This window comes from Meriones unguiculatus, chromosome 18 (genome assembly GCF_030254825.1).
Source record: "Meriones unguiculatus strain TT.TT164.6M chromosome 18, Bangor_MerUng_6.1, whole genome shotgun sequence".
Taxonomy (NCBI): Eukaryota; Metazoa; Chordata; class Mammalia; order Rodentia; family Muridae; genus Meriones; species Meriones unguiculatus.
The window spans coordinates 59,116,217-59,133,384 of NC_083365.1; the positions used below are offsets into that span (position 1 = coordinate 59,116,217).

Below are 17,168 nucleotides of genomic sequence, written 5' to 3' on the forward strand. Positions count from 1 at the left end.
CGTAGAAACTGCCTGTGCCTGGAGCACAGCTGAGTGTTGAAGGCTCAGTCTCTGCCAGCTGTCTGGTGCACAGAAACTGCCTGTGTCTGCCTTTGCGGCCTTTGGGAGCCTGGGTGCATCCCTAAGCTGGGTAATTTTCCGGGGACCTTTTCAGGCTGGGGGTGTCGGCTGAGTGCTCTGAGATCAGACCAGCCGTTTCCTTCCCTGTGTGTTTGCACCAGACAGTGAAACTCATTCGCTGGTTCCCTGGTGCCCACAGTTCTATCTTGGGCGGCGAATCAGGAGCACAGGCAGGCAGGGTTCTGTACTGGAGCCTGGGTCTTGGGCTCTGGCTCTGTTCTGGGTCCTGGGGTGCCCGTGGAACCCGAGTCTTTTCCTGGGGATGTCTGGGTGACCTAAGGCCGGTCCCAATCGTTTCCTGTACCCTGGGGTTATCTCTCGACTGAAAATTCCAGTCTCTGATAGTGTGGTGCCCAAGGTTCAGTCTGGGACCGTGACCAGAGACACTGGCTTGTGGCTCTGGGCTGGGGCTGGGGCTGGTGGCTGGCAGCCAAGTGTCTTTTGGAACCGGGATCTCTTCTGCAGTTTACCTGGGTGAGTTAAAAGCTGATTGAATCCCCCACTGTGGGGTATCCTCTCACCTGGGAAATACAATGAATGTGTTTTATGGCCGCGAGTTCTGATTACTGGTCACTTTGCTGATCCTGCTGCTGCTGCTCAGAATGAGCGTCCTCCTGGTGCCGCCATCTTGCCCCTCCCCCCTTGATGGCCAGTTTTAATTGTCAACTTTGAACAATACAAAATCTCCTTGGGGGAGAGTCTCAGTGAGGGACTGTGTAATTCAGGTGAGTCTGTGGACATGTCTGTGAAGAATTATTTTAATTATATCAATTGATGTAGGAAGACCCAGCCATTGTAGGAGGCAGAACTCTTGAGTTTAGGTCTTAGACTGCGTAACAGTGGAAGAAATAGAACTGAACAGTAGGCATGCATGTGTTGATTATTTTCTGCTCCTGACAGTGTGTAAAATACAACTAGGTGCTTCAAGCTTCTGCCACTTTGGCCTCTCTGCATTGTTGGTCTGTAACCTGGGATTGTAATACAAAATAAAGCATTTCCACCTTAAGTTGCTTTGTTCACAGCTTTTTTATCATTGCAACAGAAGTGCTAATAGGAATGATGTGTTCTCAGAAGTACACCTGGCCTCCATCTTGATAATTAGTCTTAACAATTTAGGTAATCATGGAGTTCAGTTTTCTTAATTTTCCAGTTAGCTCCATCCATTCTGTAATGTACATCCTGTCACTTCAGAGAGTGGTTAACTCACTTTTGCTGTGTTCCTGATGATAGGATTCTGAGAAGTCTCAGAACTTATGCTTGATTCTAAGAACTGAGAGAACTGGGAATTCTGAATACAATGTGTAGCTTTCTAGTATGGATGGGGAGTGATGCAGAGCTGACTTTGTAGTATGCTTAGTACTTTTAACTGTCAGCTTAGCTACAATCACCTAGGAGGAAAGTCTTACTGAGGAATGACCTAGATTAAACTGGCCTGGAGATAGGCTTGTAGAGAATTCACTTGGTTATTACTTGATATAGAAGGACCTACCCTCACTGTGAGTAGCACCATTTCACCGGCTGAACCAACTGTACAAAAGTTAAGAAAGCCAGCTCTGCTGAAGCAAACACAAGGTCCATGACAGACCTTAACCTGAAATTCTAAGCCAGATACATCCCTTTCCTCTCTAAATCTTTTGTGCTTAGACGGTTTTCCCACAGCCACAGAAAGGGAAGTAGAACAATCATTGCTCAATGTGTAGCTTAAGTGTGTTTCCTAATAAGGGGTACTGGGGCTGTCTCTGACATGAACTCAGTGGCTGGCTCTTTGATCATCTCCTCCCTAGGGGTATAGCTTTGCCAGGCCACAGAGGAAGATGATGCAGCCAGTGCTGATGAGACCTGATAGGGTAGGGACAGATAGACTGGGAGGAGGTCCTCTCCTATCAGTGTACTAGGGAAAAGGCAAAGGAGGAGAAGAGGGACAGTGAGTGGAACTGGGAGGAGACAGGGGGGGGGCTACAGCTTGGATACAAAGTGAATAAACTGTAGTAAATAAATATATAAATAAAATTTAAAAAAGAAAAATAAAAACAAGTCAGAATCTTGGCTGGGCATAAGGATCCAACATTTTACTTTGTAAATAGGATAGCAGTCACCAGCTGCTGGGTTATGTGGGAAATATGGTGCTGGTCAATGACAAAGCTTTAAGTTACAAGATAATAAGATAATAAATGCTAAGCACGGTCACTGGAGATAATAATGCAACAGCTGTCTTCAAGCATCCCAGATGCTGGTTTCCAGAACCCTTCAGATGCCTCAGTTTGCATCACTCAAATTCCTTAAGGAAAGTTGAATAATATTTACACACAACCATTTTATATCTACCCATATGGTATGCTTAAAATCATCTGTAAATTACTTATAATACTGTGCACAGTATAATGGCTATGTGCATACTTGTTAAACAATATTGTTTAATTTATGATGAGAGTCTTTGCAAACATGCAAACAACAGGTACCTAACCACAAAGTGATCATTAAAAAGAATGTAGGTGTTCTGTTCAAATACATTCCCCCTCTAACTAGTGGAATCTTAGCTGTGAAATTTTCAACTATGGATGACTGGATAAGTGGTATTCACTTTACAGTATCTAAAAGAATGCATGATCTGTGTATCTAGGAAGTTACCCTACATTCATCTCAAATGGTGATGGTCTGTGATCATGGGTATTGACTGATGAGATGTGGTAATGAAGAGTATATATACATTAGGTATCATTTTATATCTTTCTTTTTTTAATTTTATTTTTTTCTTAAAAGTTACATTTTATTAGCTCTGTATCCCAGCCGTGTCCAGCTCCCTCATTCCCTCCCAATCCCACCCTCCCTCCTTCATCTCCACCGTGCCCCTTTCCAAGTCCACTGATGGGGGGACCCCCTCCCCATTCATCTGATCCTGTTTTATCAGGTATCTTCAGGACTGGCTACAAAGCCCTCCTCTGTGACCTAAAAGGATTGCTCCTCCCTTGGGAGGTGGGGAGGTCAAAGAGCCAGTCATTGAGTTCCTGTTAGAAATAGTCCTTGTTCCCCTCACTTTGGGAAACCAATTGGTTACTGAGCTACCACAGGCTACATCTGAGTGGAGGTTCTAGGTTATATCCATACATGGTCCTTGGTTGAATGTCAGTCTCAGAAAAGACCCTGTGCCCAGATATATTTGGTCCTTGTGGAGCTCCTATCCTTTCCCCATCAGACTAACTCCCCTTCTTTCTTATGATTCCCTGTACTCTGCCAAAGGTTTGGTCATGAGTCTTTGCTTTGAAAACACTGCTAGTTAGAGTATTTAAGATGCACTCAGTAGACTACTGTCATACGTTCAATGCACATCCCATCTGTCTTTCTAAACGAGGATTGATCATCTTACCCCATGTCCGCTCAATTGATTATCTTTTTTAGGTGTATAGATTTCATTATGTTTATCATAACTTATAGGTCTATATAAGTGAGTATATCCCATGTTTGTCTTTCTCTTTCTGGGATATTTCACTCAGAATGATCTTTTCTAGATCCCACCATTTGCCTGCGGATTTCATGATTTCCTCCTTTTTGATTGCTGAGTAATATTCCATTGTGTAAAAATACCACAATTTCTGTATCCATTCTTCTGATGATGGACATCTGGGTTGTTTCCAGGTTCTGGCTATTACAAATAAAGCTGCTACAAACATGGTTGAGCAAATGTCCTTGTTGTGTACTTGAGCAAATTTTGGGTATATACCTAGGAGTGGTATAGCTGGGTCTTGAGGCAGTACTACTCCTAATAGTCTGAGAAAGTGCCAGATTGACTTCCAAAGTGGTTGTACCAGTTTACATTCCCACCAGCAATGGAGGAGGGTTCCCCTTTCACCACAACCTCTCCAGCATGTGTTGTCACTTGAGTTTTTCATCTTGGCCATTCTGATGGGTGTAAGGTGAAATCTCAGGGTTGATTTGATTTGCATTTCCCTAATGGCTAATGTGGTTGAGCATTTCTTTAAGTGTTTCTCTGCCATTTGATGTTCCTCTGTTGAGAATTCTCTGTTTAGCTCCGTTCCCCATTTTTTAATTGAATTACTTGGTTTGTTGCTTTTCAGCTTTTTTAGTTCTTTATATATCCTGGATATTAGCCCTCTGTCAGATAAAGGGTTAGTGAAGATTCTTTCCCAATCTGTAGGCTGTTGGTTTGTTTTGATGACGGTGTCCTTTGCTTTACAGAAGCTTTATAGTTTCATGAGGTCCCATTTATTGATTGTTGCTCTTAGAGCCTGTGCTGTTGGTTTTCTGTTCAGAAAGTTGTCTCCTGTGCCAATGAGTTCTAGGCTGTTCCCCACTTTTTTCCCAACTGATTTAGAGTATCTGGTTTTATGTTGATGTCCTTGATCCACTTTGACTTTAGTTTTGTGCAGGGTGATAAATATGGATCTATTTTCATTTTCTGTATGTAGACATCGAGTTGGTCCAGCACCATTTGTTGAAGATGCTGTCTTTTTTCCATTGAATGGATTTGGCTTCTTTGTCAAATATCAAGTATTCATAGGTGTGTGGGTTTATTTCTGGGTCTTCTATGCGGTTCCATTGATCCTCCCTTCCGTTTCTATGTCAGTACCATGCAGTTTTTATTACTGTTGCCCTGTAGTACAGCCCAATTTTCAGGAGTCATTTCATCTATAGAGTTTTAGCCCTCTGAGATGACTATAGATTGTGTCACAATGACATAAAGCCAGAAAGCACAGACAAACAGCCTGGTCTATGCAGTGTCAAATAAGAGAACAGGTCTCAAACAAGGAGGAAAGTGAGGAATCACAGCCGAGGCTGATCACTTACCTTCAGTTACATTCCCAAATTTACACAAAATTTACACACACACACTCACACACACAAAAGAAAATATGAAACTTAGAGTGAGCTTCTCTGTAGGCCCATATGTTTCTGATGAGTGCATATATATATATATATATATATATATATATATATATGAAGGAATAAGGAAAGGGTTTCTTCCTAAAATTTCTTAGCGTTGAAGTCCAGCCAAGATCTCTCACTACACACACACACATACACACACACACACACACACACACACACACACACGCAAACACACACACATGCAAACACACACACATGCAAACACACACACACACACCAAAAATTAGAAAGAAATCAAAATCAACATGATATCACCCATCTTATAGAAAGTCCTCTGAGTTTTATGTTGCTTAAACTTGTAAACTGTTTTCTATGTTTGTTAGACTAAATAATAAGAACTTCTTGAATATTTTCTTGGGTAACAATTGAATGAAAATTTTGTTCCCATACATTAATGACTAGAATGAGAACGGTAGACTTTCTGGGTCATATCCACTAATTGTTTCCCCCCATCTTCCATATGGGGACAATAATCCATGACAATTTAGCAATTAATCAATACCATCTAACTAGCCTCCTTCTCGAATGGGGATGGTTAGAAGTCTAAATGACATCAGAATCTACAGTTGTGATGATTCCACTACATGTATTAAAACCAGCAGGGAAAAACAATCAATGTGAAGAAAGAATGAAACATAGTTCAGTCTGATTTTATGTAACCAGTGCTGGGTCAGGACCTATAGATTGGGTCCAGATCATTTCACTTTAGCTACATTTAAGAATAGTACAGTTTTAGACAAAAGGATTCAGATAACATTAACTCAGTCCAACCACACAGAAATTTAAGATATGTTCATATTAAGATTCTTTACAAAGCACATCTGGCTGCTTTCACAAAAAGGGTACTGTTGACTCAGATATAGTATCTAAGATTTAGGGCCTAGCAAGATGGAGTGAGGTAAACATAATGCTTGTTATTAGGCATGGCCTGGCCCTAAGATAACATAGAAGTCACTTGGGCTGTTGTAAAAACAAGTGACATCAACCATAAGAATATGTTATTCGAGAGCCGCGGGATACTGTGCAAACATGGTCAAGTCCAAGAACCACACCACACACAGCCAGTCCAGCAAATGACACAGGAATGGCATCAAGAAACCCCAGTCACAAAGATACGAATCTCTTAAGGGGGTGGACCCCAAATTTTTGAGGAACATGCGCTTTGCCAAGAAGCACAACAAGAAAGACCTGAAGAAGATGCTAGCAAACAACGCAAAGGCAATGAGTGCACGAGCAGAGGCCATCAAGGCCCTTGTGATGCCTGCAGCTGTTAAACCCAAGATGACAAAGGCCCCCAGCCGCAAACTCAGCTACCTGGCTTTCATTGCTCACCTTAAGCTTGGGAAGCAGATTCAAAGCTACATGTCTAAGGGTTGTAGGCTCTGCAAATCAAAGCCCAAGGTTCAAACCAAGGCAGAGGCCACAGCTTCAGCTAAGGACAAGGCTCCAGCTCAGGCTCCCAAAGGTGCCCAGGCCCCTGTGAAAGCCCCGTAGGAAATGGTTCTATTAATGTGAAAACAGATGGACTGGTGTGACACACCCACCTACACACAATTTACAGATGACCAGTGTCCTATGCTGTTTTTACAAATAAACCTGAGGCAAGATTAAAAAATAACAACAATAATAATATGTTATGAGTCTTAGTATATTATTTGATACAATGCTAGGTAGAGTCTTTCAGGGGCCCTCTGTGATAGACTCCTGTCCTGCTACTTGTTTTCTCCTATGTCCAATGCCCATCCCATTTGTCTTTCTAAGTGAAGATTGATCATCTTACCCTGGTTCGTCTTTCTTGTTTATCTTCTTTAGGTGTATAGATTTCACTATTTCTATCATATCTTACAGGTCTGTATAAGTGAGTCCATGTGTGTCTTTCTCCTTCTGGGACACCTCATTCAGAATGATCTTTTCTAGATCCAATTTAGAGTACATTTGCCTGCAAATTTCATGATTCCTTGTTTATTACAAATAAAGCTGCTACAAACATGGTTGGGCAAATGTCCTCGTTGTGTACTTGAGCAAATTTTGGGTATATGCCTAGGAGTGGTATATCTGGGTCTTGAGGAAGCACTATTTCTATTTGTCTGAGAAAGTGCCAGATTGATTTCCAAAGTGGTTGTACCAGTTTACATTCCCACCAGCAATGGAGGAGGGTTCCCCTTTCACCACATCCTCTCCAGCATGTGTTGTCACTTCAGTTGTTGATCTTGGCCATTCTGATGGGTGTAAGGTGAAATATCAAGGTCGTTTGATTTGCATCTCTCTGATGGCTAAGGATGTTGAGCATTTCTTTAAGTGTTTCTCTGCCATTCTATATTCTTCTACAGAGAATTCTCTGTTTAGCTCCATACCCCATTTTTAATTGGATTATTTGATATGTTGCTGTTTAACTTCTTTAGGTAAAGTTAAACATATATATACAGCTATTAGCTGTCACATGTAAGATTCATGAAGATCCTTTCCCAGTCTGTAGGCTGTCATTTTGTTCTGACGATAGTGTCTTTTGCTTTACAGAAGCTTTTCAGTTTCATGAGTTCCTATTTATTGATTGTTGCTCTTAGAGCCTGTTGGTGTTTTGTTCAGGAAGTTGTCTCCTGTGCCAATGAGTTTTAGGCTCTTCCCCACTTTTTCATTTTAGTTCTTCATGTTTGTGATTGTAGGGGGCAATTGAGTTTCTATTGTGTTCCTTGCCACATGTAAAGGTTGTGCTTTACATGCCTGCCTTCCTTCTGCTGTTCCTTACACTTACCTAAAGGTTACTCTCCTTCAAACATTATTTTTCCCAGAAATCCTACTTTAGAGCATCTCCATGTGCTTCCACATTACAAAGTGCCAAACTCTCTCTGTTCTGCACTTCCCCCAAAGCTTAAATATCTAATTATGTTGTGATGCCTAATTTCAAGACATGACTGTTATTTTGTTTGATTTTGTTCTGTTCTTAATCTCTACATCCAAGACTAGATATCCTATTGTAAATATATAATTATGGATGACAAAATAATTTATAAATAACATGCTGAAGTGAAGTAATAAAGAATACTTTTACTTCTTCTTTTCTGCTTGTTTAGTTAAGCCAGGAACTCAAAGAAGATTAATTTATGACACTTTTTTCATTAGGCTTATCTGAAAAGAAATATAGAAAAAGAGACATTTTTAGGGTGAATAAGCTACTTTAAAAGGTGAACAATGCATTATACTTGTGATCCACATGAAAAACAAGATAAGCATTTACCTGAAATTTTATTGTGAGATGTTCAGGGTGTGTCTTCACTCTGTATTTAAATATTATTCATTAAGAGCTTACTACTTACAGCTGATTAGCATAAAATAACATATTTTTCCTCATACTAGAAATATTCCACAAGGAAGGAGCTTTTGGGTGACCCTGAGAATACCAGATACTCATGCAAAAACTGTTATAGTACCACTCATCCTGTGCTGAAATGATTGCTTAATGGCTCCTTAATTATGTACTTTTTCATTTATGCACTTATCATTTAGGAATGCAAGAGCAATATGATTCCAAATTCCCCAGGATTTGAAATATAAACATTGGTCTAAATGCATGAATTTTCATCTTTTAAAGCATTAAAAACAAAATAAAGATCTTTGTAGTTGCTATGTGAGTGTGCTTTTTGACTACTTCTTGATTCTGAGATGATGAAGTCTTCTCTGAGCCTCTACAGTATATTATAATATGTATTCAACTGTTGGTCTAAAATTTTTGTTTTAAAAATATGCTGTCCCTTTCATTCCGCATCCAACCTCTCTATCCAGCTAGACCTCCCATAAAAACTAGACTTGTTTTTATTCCAGATCCATTCTTGCATCTAAGTAAGTCTCTGTTTTCCCATTTTCTGAGCTCTCCATAGAGAGAAGCCTTTGTGTCTTTAAAGGTAGCCTGAGGCACCTTACTCAACACTGGAATTGTTGCTCCTTGGGGCTCATGCTCACTTCCCAGAATTTTTACTACTACTACTACTATTATTATTATTTTCCTAAGACAGGGTTTCTTTGTGTAGCCATGGCTGTACTGGTCTCACTTTGTAGACCAGGCTGGCCTCAAACTCAATCTGACTACCTCTGCCTCTCTAAATGCTAGGATGAAAAGCATGAACCACATGCAAGGCTCCAGACTTGTTCTCATTTTTAAGGACTGTCAATCATTTATTTTTTTCTTCACTGCTATTCCAAATTCACCTTTCTGCCCAAATTATGGCAGGCATATGAGGATAGATGATAAAGCAGATCAGGAAAAGTTTGGAATGAACACTGAGGCAAATCACTTGAGTTTTAAGTCCCAGTACATCTTTGGGAAATCTGTCTTTTAAGTAGTTTGTTTTATTCATGCAACATAACTCACCTCAAGGGAGATAAAAGATATTTCATTCTTGAGATAAATATGATTTACTATGGCTTGTGAATACAGAACCAAGTTACCCAAAATTCTATATTTCAATGTAGCAATTTGCATGAGTTTCATAGAAAGAGAACAAACTAAATCATTAATAAAATCTCAGTTCAAGTACATTGGTTGAATAATCAGGAATGTGGGTTACAGAAGAACAAGAAAAATATGTTTAAGTGTGTGATGTTGTCTGACGATGTTCATAACTTTTTTATTTGTAGGAATGTAGGAGCCTATTAAGTTAATATAACCCAAAATATTTCTCTTGTCAGTCACAAGGAAGCTGGGTAAGACACAAGTAGGCAGGAAATGCTATTAAGTGTATCAAAGATAAATTGCAATTAGGTCCTGGACCAGAACATTCCAACCTTTCTGCAACCACTGAATTTCTGAAACATTTACCAGCCTCACAGAAGGGTCAGTATAAGATGTGTTTTGATTTCTTTAGGTGATAAGGTTTCTGCAGGTGTCAAGGCAGGGAAGTGAACCCAGAAGATGTGAGAATGCAAACTCAGTTCAGATTAAATTTCTTAACCTGGATCAAGATTTCAGGAAATCTGATATAGGGGAGTTTTATTCCCAACAAATTTAAACAAAGTATAATTTGGAAAAAAAATGTTCCCTGGTATAATACTATCCCCAGTACACAAAAGTGTGATTACATTGAAACTTGACTCAGGTTACAAGTAATTTCCTCCACAAAAACGAGGTCTTGAGATAGGCTGCCTCAGCTAATGTGAGGGCCTAGGGAAGTCTGTGTCCTGGTGTTGGTCATTTGGGCTTAGACACCTCTGGTCCTGGTTGTTGAAGCCTGGAAGCCCTTGGCTGTAAGGGTCACATAGATTACTATCCACTTCCAGTTCTGGTTGTAGGAGCTTAATACTGCCTGGCCCTACAGATAATGCAGTTTAGCTGGCTATTAATCATTTTCTGGGCGGAAGAACAGTATTTTGTTTATTTATTTGTTTTTATATATTTTTCATCAGAAATCATGCTTGCTTAACATTTCTGGTTTCTCTAGAGATCTGTGGGCACAAGGACCTTTGGGCTATACTCCCAACATTAAGGAGCAGTTTCCTTTAAATAATTTAGGAAATAATCATTTAGGAAATGCAAAGCTGATAATCAGACCTAAGTTAGGCATATCCTGGAATCTCTTCACACAAACTGCCAAGTAAGAAAATACAGCAAATTGGCTAGTCTCTAGAATTCTGAATCCACTAATCTTTTAGGAGTACGTAGATACAGAAGGGTCATCAAAGGGAGAAGAGAAGAAGGGCAGACAGAAGTTATTCAGGTGTGTCTGGGATAAAACCTAAAAGGTGAGTTTCCAGTCCTCTGTTAACCTAACAAACATAATTCTAAGAACTGAACACTGAAAAAAAAAAGGAAGAAAAGAAAACCACTAAAGAGGGTATGATGAGAACCTCAGAAGTGTGGGCAGAAAAGATTCAGCATTGAAAACCTCAGTCGGTCTTTTCTGGGAACACATGATCTGGAAGTGAAATTTACCTAAAGATGCAAAAATAAGCACAGCCAGTGTTGGACTGATAAGGAAGATCTACACAATGGCCACTGGATCTTTAAGAGAATAAAATCAAGCACAGCATTTCTAAGAATATTGTGTTATTTGATTATCATTGTTCTATTTGCTCACTTCTATTTCAGTATATACACCTCTTATGCATATATATATATATATATATTTCTATAGTAAAAATGAATGCATTTTCATAGATTAACGATAAACTCTTCATTGAATGGAGAAATAATGCAGAAACCAAGATCAATTAGAATTTAGAAAAACTATACCTTTCTATTTCATCCTTTCCTTCCCTACTCTACCCTTTTCTGCTTTCACTTCCCTCTCCTTCTCTTTTCTTCTCCCTTCCCTTGCCTTCTCTTTCTCTTTTTTCTTTCCTTCCATCTCCTCTGTTTTTTTTTCTTCACTCCTCCTTTTGCCTCCACTTTGCTCTCACCACTTCCCATCCATTAACAGAAGACTTTACTGGTTATATTTTTCTCATTAATCATTTTCCTTTATGTATAAAATAATGTTATCAAATTGACTACAGTATATTTTCACATATTAAATAAAGTGTGAACTTTAAAATGTGTTTATTATATATGTGATAGACACTGTTAATATAGCAATGAGGAAAATTCACCTTGACATTGATAATGAAGATAATTATTATGATATAATCATACACACATAGAGTAGCAAGCTGTAAGCACAACATGAGCTCACGATTCTACCCAGAACACTGATGCACTGATGGGATAAGTCTATAAATCAGTGGAATGCCTTATTTCCAGTGTAAAATATATGAATGAGAAGCTAAGACAGGCACTGAAACCAAAGCCTGTGATCTCAGAGCCTGAGAGGCTGAGAAAAGAGGATTCTATGAAGGAAAGTTCCATAAAATAACTGTACCTCCCACTGAAACTTCTACAAACATGATTGACTGATTAGAGTGTTAATGTAGAAACTTTGGAATGTTGCAGGTCCAGAGCCAAGTTATCTTAGCGCATGCTTAGGCCCATTAGCTATTTACCGTTATCCTCTGTATATGACCTAGGTCTTTGTGACTATTAGGTCAATTCTTTGGTATGTGTAAACAAACCCTAGTTTCCAACCAACCAAAGGGCCAAGAATGCTGTCTCAGCATCAGAGGCATATAGTAAATTTTTCCATAATTTTCTGTAACCCATCTACCTGATACTTCCACTATCATATCAAGTACCTTGATTTATAACTTTCTCTGTTTTGTAACTACAAAAGTATCATAAAATTGTTATCACCTTGTATCATGAAATTTGAGCTAATCTAAAACGTGTGAGGCCATGTCACTCATATTTAATTCATTAATAAACTAACTTTAATCTTCTTGGAGGTGAGAGTTGTTATATTTTCATTTTTCTTTAATTGTCTTTTCTTCTGAATCAATGTAGCCCTTACTCCTCATAAAGGATATTTCCTTTTCCAATAGACAGAGACCATTACAGAAAACCACAATGTACCAAAATTCATTGTTTGTGGATCCCAGTACTAATGAATATATCTATAAAGCAATCTCTTTTCCAGAGGCTCAAGAACTATTTCAGAAAAGGGGGTGCAAAATTGTAAGTGACAGATGATTAAAGAGTTTGCTATGAAATTGTGTGTCCTAGTAATATCAGAAGTTACACTCAGAAAGTCTCACCAACAGATCTAAGCATGAGATGAACAAAGACAACAATAGAAATGCCATAGACAAATAACTTCAGACAACTAAGGCATGCTTGGGATGGGAGAAATAGTCTTTCCCAGAGAAGATTTGGTTATCCAATACTGATAGTAATCCCTAAAAACATACATGTAAAGGAAATTACACAGACTCAGAAACTTGTATTTTGGAAATATATGTATATTTATTTATTTATACGTATTTACATATGTGTATATATGAATATAACAACAATTAATTAAAAAAGATCACATGAATTTAAAAGAGAATAAGGAGGGAGAAATGAGAATGTTTGGAGAAAGGAAAGGGAGGGAGAAAACATGTAATTTCAATATGATATAAATATTTGCATGAATATATGAAATTATCAGAGTTAATGATATAGATCATATTAAAAATGTTTGACAGTTCCCCTAACTCCTCCTAGACCCTTTTCATCAAACTTTATGTCCCTTATTGCACTTAAAATAAAACCAAAAATCAAAACATAGAAATAAACAGAAAAATAAAAAAAATTATCAAACCAACAAAAAAGCACAAAAAAACCCATACTGTCTTCTTCATGTTGGCCAATTACTCATGGCATGAGCCTGTGGATTGCCCTGAAGTGTGGATGATATACCTAGAGCCACTATATTGGAGACTATTGATTTGTCTCAGTCTTATCAAGTACAGATCACATCATGACAACATTATCGGATAACATTAAGTGAGGAAGGAATAGAAATTATGGCAAAGTACTGGTAAATGAAGAGACTTCTCCTAAAAGGCAGTTGAAGAGTTTGCAGGATAACCTGGAGACCTGGAGCGCGAAGACCCATGTGATGGATGGAGAGAATCATTTTTCGTAAACTGTCCTTGCACACATTCACTTGCACATACAGACATGCATGGACATACAGGCACACATGCATGGACATACAGGCACACATGCATGGACATACAGGCACACATGCATGGACATACAGGCACACATGCATAGACATACAGGCACACATGCATAGACATACAGGCACACATGCATAGACATACAGGCACACATGCACAGGCACACAGGCACACATGCATGGACATACAGGCACACATGCATGGACATACAGGCACACATGCACAGGCATACAGGCACACATGCATGGACATACAGGCACACATGCACAGGCACACATGCATGGACATACAGGCACACATGCATGGACATACAGGCATACATGCACAGGCACACATGCATGGACATACAGGCACACATGCACAGGCACACATGCATGGACATACAGGCACACATGCACAGGCACACATGCATGGACATACAGGCACACATGCACAGGCACACAGGTGTACATGCACACACGCACACACAGAAATATGAATACAGATAAATAAGCAGCATATTTTTAAAGCACTTGCTCCTGCTAGAGGATAGCTTAAGCAACAACATTGACAAATCCCTTTGGGGCCTGAGACCTAGGTAGGGTATGAAGAGTCAGCAGTGGCAGAAATGCAGAAGGGCCACAGTGATAAGTAAGTAGCCCCACCCAGAAACTCAGTGTTTAGACCTTCATAAGGATCTGCCATTCAGATTATAAGCTTAAACAAAATTCAGAGAGGGACAATATTAATAGCCAGGAAAAGTATTAATACCAGGGGAAAAATTGGACCACTTGTTTCTGTCTGCTTCAGTGAGCTGAGTAATGGGAAAAAGACACTTGCTTTAGAAGATAATACTGTGCAATCAACCACACAGGTAACATGACAGAGTTGTCTAGAGAGGTATACTAGGGCTGCAGGCAAAAGAGTTTTGATTCAGTTCATGTGGTTCATCATGGCAGGAAGGCATAGGTGTGGGACCAGCTCATGTTGGTAGCAGGGAAGGCTGCTGTCTCACAAAGGTTAAAGAAACAAAGATCTTAATTCAGCCTGAGAAACCTCCTATGTGATGATGAGACACACATTCATTTCCTTCTCTGTTACTGCTATCTGGAGCCACCTTCACATCCATCTTCAAATGTCTACATCACTAATGTCTTAGGTTTTCTCAAGCTAATCAAGATGACAATCAAAATTAACCTCCATGTCTAAATTTTAAATCTTCCATTCTTGATCTACTTGGCAGTTCCTTGTATTACACAAATGTGGATATTCTTTTATTTGTCTACTTTCATCATTTTCTCTATCTCACAGCAGTAGGATAAATTTGCAATTAATATTTATTTTCTTGATTATCAACAAGATTGTAAGCCTACTTATTATTAGTTGATAATTAACATTTCTATATACCTGGCCTTTATGGTGCAATCTTATGTAGTCATCACAATACCTTCACAGGTAGAGACTGTTTTCTTGGTTAAAAATGAGAATTGAGATTCTGTATGTCTTTATGTTAGGTAATCTTGGGCACATTGTATAAAACGATGATTTACCATTTTATATTCTCTAGGCACTGCCCCATTTCTTGAATGGGGCAAAGAAAACAATGAAGGAAACCTCACTTTGTCAAGAAAGGAAAGAAGAAATAAAAACAAATAAACGTTAGAAACATAGATAATCAGTTACAGATAAATGGTCGACAAATGACTGGTGGAAGTATAGATAATAGACTGATGTAATAGAAATAGATATAATAGAAATCATTTTAAATTTGGTTTTCATCATAGTTTATAGATGATAGAATACAGAAATTATTTTAAAGTGGGCTTTCCTATAAGTTCCTGAATTTAACTAAATTAAACTGAATTCACATCCACTACACTCTAAATATGTTTTTGCATACATTTGAGTCATTAATTTTTTAATCACCATTAAAGATACTGAAAATCTGTCTGACCCTGAAAGAAAATATTTAAAATTCAAATACAGTCTCTTTTAAAAGACAAGGAAGTCCCCCAAGGCATTCAGTAATTCCTTTTCTAGTGGAGAGTTGAAAAACAAGCAAAACCCCAAAATAAAACTAGATAACATATGGTAGAAAGATCAATATAAGAAGATGATTTAAAGTCACTACAGCAAATGAGTCAAATATAGTATGTTAAAACCCAGGAGCCAGGCTCTTGGCACTTGCTTTGCAAGCTAGGGAGTTGGAGTTGGGATCTCAGCACCTATGTAAAATGGAGTATGAGAGCAGCAGTCTGTTCCCCTGTGGAGAAAAGGGAGGTGGAGACAGAAGAATCCCCAGAACCTAGATATCCTGCTAGCCTGACTTAAATCATAACACAAAGAGATGTTGTGTTAAAGAAGGTGGAAAGTGCCAGCCACCACCTGATATTGTACTATGACCTCATGTTCATACCTTCACACACACACACACACACACACACACACAAACACACTTCCCTATTGCATATTATACCTTTTGCTTTGATTTTGCTTTGCATCTATTCAACTCTGATTAAAAGTTAGTCTCTAACATGGACTCTGTTGCCTGCTTTTTTATCACTTCCCCTTGCTGGGGCTATCTCACCAGGCTACAGGTGAAGAGGCTCAATCCTGGTGTGGCTTAATGACCAGGGTAGGAAGGTCATGGGGCGGGCTTTCTTTCTTTGAGTAATAGGTAAGGGAGGAAGGAAAAGGGACTGTGGGACCAGGAGGCAAAAGGGAACGGGCTAATGCAATCATGATGCCAAGTGAATGAGTAAATGAATTAATTAAAACAAAAACAAAAAAAAAAAAAAAAGAAAAAAGAGTCCCTGGGCCTCGTGCAATCACTTTGTAGCCTAAGTTGCTGCTTTTTTGCTTGCTTGTTTCATTGACTTTTGGTTTTGATTTGTTAAGACTTGTGTTTTCACCATTAATCCCTAAAATATAATGAGCAAAAAGTAGCTATTTCTGCTTTCAACTGTAAAATACTTCAGGCATAAGAGAATAAATGTAAAAATAATTTCAGTCCCTAGGATCAAAATAACTATCAGAACAGGTGTTGTTATTGAAATTATCCTTTTCACTTTGTTACTGCTGTTGTTGTTAGTGGTGGTGATGGTAGTGGGATGTGTGAGTATAGGGTGTTAGGTGTGTGCATTTGTGTGTATGTGTTTTTGTATGGATGCTTTTTCTCTGGCTATTTTTCTCTCTGTCTCTGTCTCTGTGTGTATGTGTTTGTGACCCTATGTGGTACTGCTGTTATGGACATGAGTAAGGGTCACCAGGTCACCTACTGGGATTTCCAAGTACTTTTGTTCTCTAATAAGGCATCAAAGAACAACATTTGTATAGCAATAGAAAAGGAGCCAGCCATGAGGGGAAAAAAAAGTTTAGTGGTCCTGGGAGTGCTAGTGAAACAAGGCTACAGACTCCATTTTCATGAAGTCTGCTGTACAGAGGAATGGAACTTTAATATCCTAGTAATGTGGCCTTGTCACTCACTGGTATGGTGTACCTTTTATTTTTATTTTGGCCTGTGTTGTGGTAAGAGTCAGGCTTGGTAAGGAAGGGTTTCCAGTCTTTTTGCCTTTGCTTTTCACAGCTCATCTTGATGCTTAGCTTCTGCTCTTCTCTTTCATAAACTGGGGATC

The 17,168-nt window shown here is 38.9% G+C and overlaps 1 pseudogene; it reads left to right on the forward strand.

The window, feature by feature from the left end:
• The first annotated feature begins 6,054 nt into the window (after positions 1–6,054).
• Positions 6,055–6,561, forward strand: LOC110566732 (large ribosomal subunit protein eL29-like; annotated as a pseudogene).
• Positions 6,562–17,168: the final 10,607 nt, after the last annotated feature.